At 36.5% G+C, this 13,240-nt stretch overlaps 1 protein-coding gene across 2 annotated transcripts in view; it reads right to left on the bottom strand.

Moving 5' to 3' along the window:
* The window catches only part of LOC132132934 (zinc finger MIZ domain-containing protein 2-like), a 50,656-nt gene extending 38,576 nt beyond the window's left edge, over positions 1-12,080 (bottom strand). For both annotated transcript variants that reach the window (XM_059545505.1, XM_059545503.1), the window contains exon 1: positions 11,470-12,080. The gene's annotated coding sequence lies outside the window, so the exon portion shown is untranslated. The remainder of the gene's footprint in view (positions 1-11,469) is intronic.
* Between the last annotated feature and the right edge of the window lie 1,160 nt (positions 12,081-13,240).

Genomic DNA, 13,240 nt, shown 5'->3' with positions numbered 1-13,240 from the left:
CGCCTAGTGTTTTCCACGCGTTTTTAGATGCGATATGTGAACGGCCCCTTACAGTATGAAAACTCCCGCTTAATACAAAGAGTGACGATGGCGGAGAGAGCAAAACGTTCCAAAGTGTGGTTATACTTCACTAGAGTTGATGCAGACAACGCTCGTTGTCATGAGTGCAACAAAATTTTTGCATGTAAGGGCGGAAACACAAGCAATGTGTCAAAGCATCTTTCAAAAGTGCATTATGTGCAGACAGAGAAATGCAAAGTTATCGACTGCCTAACACAACAAAAAGTAACAACACAAAGTACCGATAAGAATACCGTTAAAGTACCGGACCGTTAAGCAGTATCGGTAAGAGTAGTAATACCGTTAAAACCTTAACGATACCCATCCCTATGTATAATCCTATGTAGTATAATAAATGCTAAGACATTTTTTCTTTGCTTTGTTACATTTTATATAAGAAGGTGTAACGTTAAAATATATTAAAGTGCACATAAATACACACAAAACTCAAGCACATACGGAGGGAGGGATTCTAGCAGACCAATCTCAGCGCTTGTGGTCCGTGTAGAATTGACGCGCTGTTAGATTTTTTTGAAAAGGCTACGGCATACTACACATAGCCTACAGCGTAGCTACGACGTAGGTCCGACTCAGAAGTATAAATCAGCCTTTATGCTAAGCCTACGTCATCTGCTGGATGCCACTCTCTCATGAACACTTGTACAACAGTTAAAGGTTTATAAAGTTGTAAATATGGATATTTTTCTTACACAAATGCATCGTGTCACTTGTAGGGAAGTCGTGGCCTAATGGTTAGAGAGTCGGACTCCCAATCGAAAGGTTGTGAGTTCGAGTCCCGGGCTGGCAGGAATTGAGGGTGGGGGGAGTGCATGTACAGTTCTCTCTCCACCTTCAATACCACGACTTAGGTGCCCTTGAGCAAGGCATCGAACCCCCAACTGCTCCCCGGGCGCTGCAGCATAAATGGCTGCCCACTGCTCCGGGTGTGTGCTCACAGTGTGGGTGTGTGTTCACTGCTCTGTGTGTGTGCATTTCGGATGGGTTAAATGCAGAGCACAAATTCTGAGTATGGGTCACCATACTTGGCTGAATGTCACTTCACTATTCAGAAGGCCTTCTGGACTATAATGGATGGGTAAAATTTTCTGGACTTCAAATTTTGGGCTACCATCAACTCCCATTATAAAGCATGGATTACCCTGGACATTATTTAATTTAATCTCAATTGTATTTGTCTGAAAGAAGAATGTCATATACACCTAGGATGGCTTGAGGGTGAGTAAATCATGGGGTAATTTTCATTTTTGGGTGAACTATCCCTTTCACTAACAAGAAGCAAGAACAAACATGTTATTTCAGTCGATGTCAATCAGTAAAATATTGAGCAAAAGCATGGAAACAAAGTCTGTTGCTGTAAACGAGTCGCCAGTTGGTTGCACAACAAATTTCTCATCTCAACAATCATTGTTTTACTTCACCATCAACTTTGTTTACTGACAGAAGGCGAGCGGAGAGGCAGGATAGAGAAGCAGGGCTAATGAGGCATCTATCAGAGCCCACGGTGTCCCTGTCACTGAGAACAGAGAATCCATTAGCTCGAGTGACCTTGCTTGGTTGTGTCCACTCAACACTAACCAGACAACACCATCGCCGCTGCCACAGCCTGAGGAGGAACCAGAGGAATGGCTCATTACTGCAGAAAACCAGCCTTGTAGGGAAGGGTTGTGAGGAGCAATGTGTGTACTCATGGTTCAGCCAAAGGCAGAATTTCATGTCGTCGCAGATTGATTTGCCTGTAATTCAAATCAGACTCAAAAGCTGCGGCACACTACTCTGCAAATTACCAACTGAAGAACATAAGAAGCCATGGTGTCAAAAACAACATCACAATTAATTATGATTATAAGCTTTAAATCTATAATGTTATAGATTTAAAACATTTAAAAAAATTTAAACTGCACATTATTAAAAGTAATACCAAGTAATAAAGAGAATATTTAAACATCGAAAGTAATATAAAAATATATTTATTTAAATGTCCTTATTAATATTAACACACACACACACACACATATAGATTTATAAATGTAAATAGATATATATATATTATATATTATTTTGATCATTTATAGTATATATTATATTCTTATTTTCACATGGCATGTATGTTTTACAACTCCACAAACAGTCCCCTGAATAATCTTGTCAAATTATGGTGTATGGCCAACAATATTGTGTTTCATGTGCTAGGATTCTCACCAACCCCCCTTGCCCTCTTTTTGTCCTCATAATGATTAATTGCACCTTGCCATCCTCACATGGGGAGCTGCACCATATGGAGGGTGTGAATGATGACAGAGCGCTTCTCTCTGGTGGGCAGATTAGATGGAAACGAGCTTGTTTGGGGAGTTGCCTTGTGGCAGGGCAGACCGGCGGAGGATCTGCGTCAGAGCCCGGTGAGGGCTGATGGGAAGATTAGACAGTGGCTGCCATTGCAGATGAGAACGCAGGAAAGTATCATTTTGACAACACGTCCAGTTTTCCTGCATGAGACAAGTGACGCACAACCCATTCTGATCTGATTCTGGTGTTATCAGTTTCGGGCAGCTCGTTTTAAGAATGTCAGCTCATGTTTTAGCTCCAAATTATATTAATTTATTCAACCATAGATTTTAATTTATGGTATGGTACCAATACCGATGTTGAAAAAAGGGACAGTTCCCCAAAAAACAAATATTCACCCTTATGTTACTCCAAATCTGTTAGATAATTTCTTCTGCGAAACACAGAAGAAGTTTTTTTCCATATAATAAAAGTCCATGTTCAAAAACAAAACTGGATCCCACTTACTATCACTGTATGTACAAAAAAAAAAAAAAAAAACACCTAGAAATTTTTCAAACCATCCTTTTGGGTTACGCGGAAGAATGTAAGTCAAGTTTGGAGCAACAAATTCACACTTTTAAGTTGAACAAACTCTTTGAACTACTGTTTCTCTATCTTTTTGGTTCGCTGGCTTGTTATTTATTCAAAAAAATCTGAGAAAGCCATTCAGATTGCATTCAACTCCCTTGACAGAGAGACTTATCAGAAGGCGGATGCTCACTCTGCGTACCTCTGGCAGACACGCGTACAAGATTAGAAACATTCAGAGCCGTCAATCCAAATATGTTTCTTTTTTGTGAGGGGACGTCTGTGCCTGAAGGAAGGATAAAAGAAGTTAGAGAGAGAGAAAGAGAGATACTTTGCTGCCTGGTGTTTGAACTGTCATAGTGTGTCTAAGCCTTTTCTCAGGTGGCCAAACGCCAATAAAGTAGTGTATTTGAGAGTGTGTATTACAAGACATTGAACACAGCATCTAATCCTCCTTATCTGTACCAGATGTCACCACAGTCAACTAAAAATAAGCGGTGAAAATCGACGCCTCACACCTTTTCACAAACTAGTGGACTGGAGCAAATAAAAGTGTCTAATGCAAGTTCAACTGTCAGTATTTATGGCATAATGTTGATTAATACAAAATTGAATTCCACTTGGCCCTCCTTTTCTTTAAAGAAATCTGGGTTACAATGAGGCCAAACCATAAATGTTATAATACTAAATATGTAAACAGTAAAGCCACAAGATGAAACTACATGCATGTTAACATGACTAAAGCTTACCTATGCAAAGTTATACCTAATTTCACAACTTTGCAACCCAGTGCAACACCATAACTGTTGTTATTGGTACCTATAACTATTAAAAATCATTTTTGTTATTTGAAATGAAGGTAAAATAAAATGAAATATTAGATATATAAATGTAAAAAATGTAATAAAAAATATATATACATGTTTTTTACTTGGCAACAACCTGAAATAAAATAAGCTGAAGAACTAAAATTACTAAAACTGACATAAAAATAAAGCTAAATTGAAATACTAAAATAATAATAATGACATTTATAATAAAAAAAACATAACATATGAATAAGACTAGAATAACACTAAATGCCATACAAATCTTCACACAATCTGGCAGGGCGTAGCATATGGACATGCGGATAACCACAGACACCTAATTGTGTGCTCAAATCACATGATTGGCCAAAAAAACTGAGAGAAACCATTAGCTGCTTGTTGTCTAAATGAGCACCCCTATAACTGACATTCCCAGGATTCCTAGCAGCTGGTGGAAAGGTACTCCAGGGTGACCCCTGCGACCCTTGCACATTGATATCCGAGACAAAGTGTCTTTACCTTTCTCTGCCGCCAAACAGTCCCTACAGGAACAATTTGCATGAGTGGTCGAAAAGGAAAAAAAAGCCCCACCGCCCCAAAGAGATCAAAGCTATTCCTACGTATCCCAACATACAGGGGGAGTGAAGAACATCAATTTGCAGAGCAAACGGCAGCTGCTATGAAAGGGAATGAGCTACCTGCCCCCATCGTGGAGTGCTCTGTGTCCACCCCCAACTCTGACGGTGCGCTTGTCCATCTCTGGCATTCATTTCAACCCCCTATATACCTCTAGAAGTGGAATTTACTACTCACACCAAAGTCTTTGAAATTACAGGATGTGGAATCATCTGTCCTCCTTTAATCCTGTCAGAGGTGCTTCCGTTTTCAAAAAGGCTTTTAAAGGAGAAGCTTTGCTCTTGGATGAGTAGCTCACGACCATTCGGCATTAGTGAGGTACGAAACAGCGGAGCCCTATTATTTCTGCAATGGAAGAACATGGACAGAATCGTGGAAGCCAGTAATAAAATTGGAATTTACTGTATAATGTGGTATGTCACGAAATTTAACTGAGTTTAACTTGAAAAAATTGTGAGATTAATGTATTACTACTGTACAGTAGAATATAGTTCTCAAAGTAATAATAACAATACAATTATTAAAACTTTTAAAGGAATATGACATTTTTCTACCATGTTTTAAAGTTCCCCTATTGCGTGTCCGCGCAGTCGTCTTCTGCATTGTTAAAATGCGATTGGTTAATTTGAGCATCAAGTTGAGAGATGTATCAAATCACAGGAGGTAATTATCAGCTGGTTCCGATCAGTGTCCGTTCATTTGGAAGCAGGTTGTTCATTCAATATGATTTTAGACACAGTTCAGATCGCCTAAAGAGTTGGTTCACCCAAAAACAAAAAATTAGCCCATGAATTACTCACCCTCAAGTCATCCTAGGTGTATATGACTTTCTTCTTTCAGATTAATCCAGTCGGAATTATATTAAAAATTGTTAATGCCACCTAATGGGTGTTGCATGCATCAGTCTAAAAGAAGTTAAATAAAAAGCACCCATCCATAAAAATAAAAAAAAAGTGTCTCACACAGCTCTGGGGATGAACAAAATCTTTCTACAGCATAACGATGCGTTTTTGTAAGAAAAATATCCATATTCAAAATGTAATAACCACCAACAGTGTAAACAACTCAATGTATGAAACACCATTTGTACGCCCCCCCCCCCCCCCCCCAAAACAGTAAACCTCTGTTGTGCAGCATTATTATTTATTTATTTTATTTAATACAGACAACCCAGAATTTCTGAATGAATGAATAAATAAAAACATTTCATTGGGCCCTATTATTGAAAAAATTTGAATAAATTATAAAAAATTTTAAAGCTTTCTGAACTCAACTTATTACAAATAATAAACTTTACAATACATATTTTTTAAATTAGCAATAGACAAACATTTCAATTACTAAAATTTAATTTAACTTAAAATGGAATTAAGAAAACAAACTTAATTTACAGAATTTAGAAAAAATTTATAAAAATAAAACCATTTTCGTAGGGCCCCTAAAAATGTCAAACATTGTTAAACTTCTAATAAATTATGTTAGTTTTAAAATTAATTGAAATAATTAAACATAATTTTTCACTATTAAAATGGAAATATCTATTTAAACACAGTCCAGAATGAGGAATCCAGAAACATTAAAACAGAAAAATAATAATAATAATAAATTTAGGAAAAACGTTCATAGGGCCCAAACAAAGTCAAGTCAACAAAGTGATGCGATCTGAATCTCGGTGAATGCGAATCATCCGTGGACGGCCACGAGTCTAGACACTTTTGGCAAACCCTGTCCAGCAGCCTGCAATCTGACTTCAGCAATTTCCAAAACGTCTAATTTGTCTGTCGGGAGAATGTGTGTGGTGAAAGGGGGGAAGAGAAACAAGGTATGTGTGGTTAATAAAGCAGTGCTTGCATGCACACAGCTAGACAATAAGATGTTACTCGTCTCTCTGCGCCTGTCCTCTAATTCACTGACTGCAGGGGCAAAACAGCATGCAGGACGCAGGTGGATTACAGCCAGGCCTATCCGATGATCTTCAGACTGTTCTCTAATGCCACCACCCGCCTGTTATCACACCGCTCGAGCAACGTCTGAGTGGTGTTAATGCAAGATCTCCTTCCTGATGCACGTCTCCATCGTATTCCACACGTTAGCAATATGAAAACTCATTTTAGAGTCATGCACTATATTTGATGTGGGTTTTCCTCTATTTCAACAACAGAGAGCGTATATTTGCGTCTTGTAGCGGTAAGCCATTGACATCCCCATGGAGGGAAAACGGACACAAAGCGGCTTGAACATCGATTGCATTGACCTGTACCTCAACATCTTAATGTTTAATCACAAAACAGCCCCCTTTACTCGACCGTTATGTGATCCCATTAAACCCTTTAACCACATCTCTTCTCAGGCAGACCGTGGGGGTCCATGCTTCATACGGTTTCTCGGACCGCTCAGACATTTAATCCGCCACAGTTGATAACCACAGAACACAGAACTCAAGAGAGAAAACTGATGTAATGGATGGGCTTTTTGAAGCTATGCTTTAGAGCACTAAATATAGCCTGGCTAGATCCAAACGTGCAGCAGAGAAGTTGATTTCAACACTGCATACGTTGCTCACTCCGCAGATATAAAAAGAAAGTCCCCCAGAGTACTGAAACAGTGAGGCAGACAGAGACGAGAGGGCATGGCTGAAAATCTGTCTGTGTTCTCTTTTATTTCTGCGATCTAGAGCATTACTCTCACTTTGCAAGAACTAAACAATGTTCAACCTTACTAACCACCTCCAGGACAAACGTTAACATGATAGATGTCTAATTTAAATTTTTTTACTGAATTTCTAAGGCTATAATTGACATGTAATACCAGCATACTGTGCATTGCATCCGTTTACATTTCAACACAGTATAACCCTAGTAGTGAGAATAAGTAATACATTTAACTCAGCAAGTGGCAACCAGTTAAAAACAAGAAAAAAAACATGTATTTTTTAACCCAATTTTGAATAAAAAACTTGCCTGAGGAGTAAAAATTGTGACTAAATGTTCCTCTAAATACGAGAAAAAAATGGCAAAATATACAACATTTTAGATTATCAATATGACTATAATGTAGTAAAATATTTATTTTATGTATTAATAATAACAAACAAATAAAATAAACTAAACCACATTATATAGGAAACTATTTATTGTTTTAAAAAATATTTATATTTAAGAAAACTAATATCATGCTTTACAGTACAATAACAATAATACTTATATATAATTTTCTTCATTAAAACATCAGTTTTTTATTGTGGCCTTAAAATCTTTATTTTAGACAACACTTTATAAGCACTTCTCATTACAAGTATGGGAAGAAGCATGTTGCATCCAAAAAGCAAAAGTGTCGCTCGAAAACACTGAAAACACCAGATCAGGAGGTATACACAAATAAAAGAAGTGTTTTACTCTGCTATCTGATAATCACACTGAGCCACAACACAATTTCTATTTTATTTTGATTACGTTGATGAGCACGTTGCATTGTGGGATACAGTCTCATGCAATGTGCTCTAGATGTATTACATTTTAGCATATGCATTAGGTGATTCATGTAACAAAGCAAATAGAGAAAATGTACACACAGTATGTATACTGCAAAAAATTGCATGAGATTGAATCATTATGAACATAGCTCAACTTAAAATTATAAACAAACAGGCTAAAATAACATGAAGAGATTTACATGTGAAGGAATCGCTCTTCCTGGACTGTCTTTTATTCATCATTGTGTGGGGTCTGGATTAAATTACCTGCTCATCCTTTCGTTCGTACAGAAGGGCCTCTGTTGACACATCCCCTACAAAACTGCTGTCTTCACACTCCCACTCTGAGCCAAGCACAGTGTTTGCACAAACCAAGGTTAAAAAATAAAGTGATAGGTTTCCCAGTGCAATTACTCTATTTTAAAACACAGCTCCTGTCTTCAAAGACATGGCATAGAGTGGCTTACAGTTTCACCTGAGGCATGTACATGGAAGATACTAATCATTAAAGGGACCAGCTTACGCGTAAGACAGTCAGCAGAGGTCAGAAAAAGTGTTTATTATGTTTGAAATATGGATATTTATCTTACAAAATTGCCAAAAAAACAGGAGGACTTTATTCACCCCCCCCCATGGAGCCATGTGAGGAATGTTTTATCACTGGTGCAAACACTTTATTTCACGTCTTCTGAACTGTTGACCACCAACACCCGCTTACCCCCATTCAAAGACTTAAAGGGACCAGGACCATTTTTAATATAACTTAGATTGAATTCATCTGAAAGAACAAAGTCACATATACCTAGGATGCTTTGAAGGTGAACAAAACAAAGGCAAATTTTCATTTAAGTGAATTAAATTCAGATAAAAAGACTGATGTGAGTCATGACTGTCAGTTTAAAAATGTCACAGGAAAGTGTATAAAAAAAATGATACAGTACACTCCAATTTTAAGTCTAAAATAAAACCACACAAAAAGTTTAACAGATTTGAAAATTTGAACATCCATTGTTTAGATAGATCGATAGTTCTGATACGCACATAAAATGACTACCAATATTTGTTTTAAAACTATTTTTATTTTGTAATAATATTTATTTACTATTATTACTACTAAATAAAAATAAAGTACATTTAATGAGAAAGAGTATTATTGTAATATAAATACATATACAAAAGTTGAGAATTAAAAACAATATAATTATTTTACAGTAAAACTGTAAATTTACAATACTAATGTTTGTCCTTATTATTCCCAAAATTGTCGATTGTCAATATGACTAAAAAATATATATTTTATTTTCTTTAATATTTTAGTATTTAAAAAAATAAATAGGAAACATGACTACTGATATTTCACTGTAAAATTAAAAAAAAAAATATTCCACTGAACAAAAAATTCTTTTGATTTTCTTAGAGGATATAAAATGCTCTTCACACTATAATGGTTCTTTTAAGAACTGTTAATTTAAAGTTTTTTTGTGTTTTTTTTTAGCATACTAACACAGGGGTTGCACATCAGGATTATTAGAAAATAATGTATTTTTCACAGTATTGGTGTCTGTCTTTTTGTTACAGCTGACAGACTCTGTCGTTTCTACCTCTGACAAAGAAAATTCTGTTCTGTTTCCCTACAGCTCTTCGTCTGGCCCCATAGTAAAACTATAAATTTAAAATGTATTTATTTCCAATTATTTCCAAAATTGTTCTGATTGTATAAAACAACAACAAAATATTTTTTTATTTTGTAATAATAATAATAATAAATTATTATTGATATTATTATTACTACTACTAATTAAAATATTAAAGAAAATGACTATTTTGTATTCATAAAATCTTTTATTAGAAGTAATAGTAATGAGTAAAAAGTAATAGCAATCTATGACTATTGTAAATTCACTGTAAAATTCAGACTACAATAGAAATAATTACTTTACAATAAAACTGTATATGTACAGTACTAATATTTATGGCTGTCGTTATCTTCATTTTCAAATGTTAAACCATCAACCTTTTAAGCTGCAAACTCTGTATGCTCTTGTATGCAAACATTACCTAATAGTACCACAGAAGCACCGCACAAACTAAGAGCACATTTAATAATATTAAGCTTAGGCCTGTATCCCCGGCGACACAAAGCCTTTAGGACCGTAGCTTTACTTAACACTGCCAAGGCCGGCCTGCCATCAATTACTGACTAACTCCTCATGACAAGCAGTGCTTTTAGTAAACATTTCCTCGACACAGAGCACATATGAAGACAATGCAACAGTGAGAGTTAAATATTCATGACGATAAGAAATTATGTCATCATTTATTTTTAAAATCAAAAGAACGCCCAATGCTGTTTGTCCAGAATAGCAGATGGCTTGGGTTCTTACCATAATTAAGTGATCTATCTCCGACAGTGTCTTAGAATGACACGATGCATGCAAATTAGGGCCTAAAAAATAGAGAATCAGCAGAGGGATGTCTGTGGCCAACATTTGACCCCTAGGGACAGGTGGCACAGCATTTGTCGCCTACCTGGTCAGTGACCTGCAAACACACAGCATGTAGTGCTGAGGTTCTGTGCACCACCTTCACCATCTGTCCATCTCACCTGCTGTGTCGTTACCGGCCTAAAACGCCTCCCGCTACACCAACCTGCCTGTAGGTGTGCTGCCAATATGTAAAGCATCTGGGTGGAGCACTCTATCATGATGCTAATGCAAAAGGGATTGTGATTCGACAGGCAAAAAACCCTTCCATGCTGCCTGGTGTATGTGGAGCAACTCGGTTTCAGCTTAGATCCCTAAGAAGACAGCTCTAACAAGGGAAACAAGCATGTGTTTCACACACACAGAGATACTAACATGTTTAAAAACACCTCTTGAAGCAGATCTGGTGACAAAATTCAGAGTATTCACAACAAACCAAAGAGCCACAATGATCGCTGTGACTGGCAACTATGCAACACTGGTGTCTCAAATGGATTTATCTGAGAAATTCACTTAACAGCATCCTGCTTGATCTAATAACAGCTGTAGCCTACTTTATTATGCCACACATTGCACTCACCAGATCAGACCACATTCAAACCCGTTTGCATTGAGGAAAAACTGAATGCACTAGCTCAAACTGAGATACACTGTCTAGCTGATTTCCACACATATTTTAAACAATAACCACATAGCATGAAAGTAAACGCATGCAGATGCCAAAAGCAGTTGAAAAACCCTGGTTGAGTCGATTTATAGTCTAAAGAATGTGTGAAAAAAATAATAATAAAGACTGACTGATCACCCAATTCATGCTTTAGCAGGAGGCTTTTCAACTGTATAAGCTCGTTTGCACTGGTTCATCCTTCCTATATTGAATCATTTGAGGGCACCACACATTTATGACAGATTATTACTAATCTGACAGCTGGAATAAAGAAGTTAAACGCAAAGAAAAGCAGGAAACGACTAATGTTACACAGGGCCATTCAAATCACGAAGCGTGAGTGAGAACTAAGCCTTTGAGTCTCGGATCACACTGAATATCGCTACACACGTGCACATAAAAAATAATCTAAGCATAGCACAGGAAAAGGTATTAAGATGAAAGAGAGCTCCAATGATTTGCCCTCACCTTCCACTCCGGCTGCCCGAGGTTGGTGATCTGTTGGCTGGATTTTTCTTTCCTTGAAAGAAAATCCTCTTGAAAACGTTCAAAAACAAAAGATGAGGATCTATTTTGATCCTCACTTGGTTTAAAATGGATAAAAACGTAGCCGCTTCTCTTTTCTCGGGTATCTACGGTTACCTCAGAAATCGGAAGCCGTGCGAGTGACGTTAAAACCGTTAAAACTCGAACATATTATTGGCGAATGTTTCGGATTTCTATGTATAGGATCCGCGTGTTGTGGAATAAAACGCCCTAAGCTTTCTGTCTCCTAGCATTCGTGTGTTTTAACCAAATGTTTTTGTGTAAATCCAAAGAGTCGCGACTGCTCTCGTGCTGCTTCTGCGCGCGCGAGTCTGCTCGACTGCATTCCTCCCTCTATTGCACAATGAGTCGCTATAATTTATTCATGAGATCATGGGGATTGAGGTGCTCTGTCGGAAGAAGGAGAGGCAGTTTTTCTCTTTCTTGCTTGATTTCTTTCGTTCGTTCGTTCTTTCTTTCTTTCTCTCTCTCTCTCTCTCTCTCTCTTTTTTTTTTGTTACTCACTCGCTCATCGCCCTCCCCAGCTGACCGACTTCCCCTCGAACACTAGACTCGATTAATGGAGCGTCGAGCAATCAAATAACACACGAGACTGGAGGGTGACGATTGTGCTGCGATCGATGATGAATTAAATATATGGGGGCTTCTTCAATTGAGGACACTTTAATCTATAATACAAATGTATCACATGTAGTAGCAAATTTTACCTTTCACCTTGAGATATTGGAACCATTAATAATTTCCTTTAAAATCATTCTAGATTTTATTTTAGTATTATTTATATACTATTATAGTATTGATCAATGTCATCTTTGCAACATGATTTTAAAATGTTTCATTAGTTTTTAATATTTCTATTTAGATTTGTTTATTTCTGTGTCAGTTTTAATTTAAGTACTTTTACAGATTTTTTTTTTTAAATCTAATATTTAGCATTTATTTTATTGCAGCTTTATTTAAATCAGTTACAAATAACTGTGATCATTTTCTCACCTTTTTACAATATTTTTCAAAAGAATAGTGTAGTGATTTAAAACAAGAACTTATTTGATTTAATTAGTAAAAAAAAAACAGATTCCGGTTATGATAGACCCTGTAAATATGAGAATGGCTGCCATTGTGGCTCTGGAGGATCATACTGTAATGTTAATAAAAGGAATTTTTAGGGAGGGTGAAATACACTTGAGCCAAAATGGCGCACTGTTGCTGTGTTATATAAATGTTCAATTAGGAAGCATTTGGCAGGCAGCCTGTGTTAATGGTATTATTTCACTGACGAGCCACTGTCATTTCACACCTGGTGGATTCAGAAAATTTGGGGATTTTTTTTTTTTTCTCGTACGAAAAGTTACTTGGTTTGTGAATAATATACACTATTGTTCAAAAGTTTTTGGTGAAGAATTTACTTAAAGAAAGTAATACTTTTATTCAGCAAGGCTGTATTATTTTGGTCAAAAGTGACAGTAAAGACATGTATATTACAAAAGTTTTTTATTTCAAATAAATGCTGTTCTTTTGAACTTTCTATTCATCAAAGAATCCTGAGAATAAATGTTTCATGGTTTCCACAAAAATATGAAGCAGCACAACTGTTTTCAACAAATGTTTCTTGACCTCAAATCAGAATGATTTCTGAAGGATCATGTGACACTGATGACTGGAGTAATGATGCTGAAAATACAGATTTGATCAC

Source organism: Carassius carassius, chromosome 49 (genome assembly GCF_963082965.1).
Source record: "Carassius carassius chromosome 49, fCarCar2.1, whole genome shotgun sequence".
NCBI lineage: Eukaryota > Metazoa > Chordata > Actinopteri > Cypriniformes > Cyprinidae > Carassius > Carassius carassius.
This window is presented reverse-complemented; position numbering and strand designations above follow the sequence as displayed.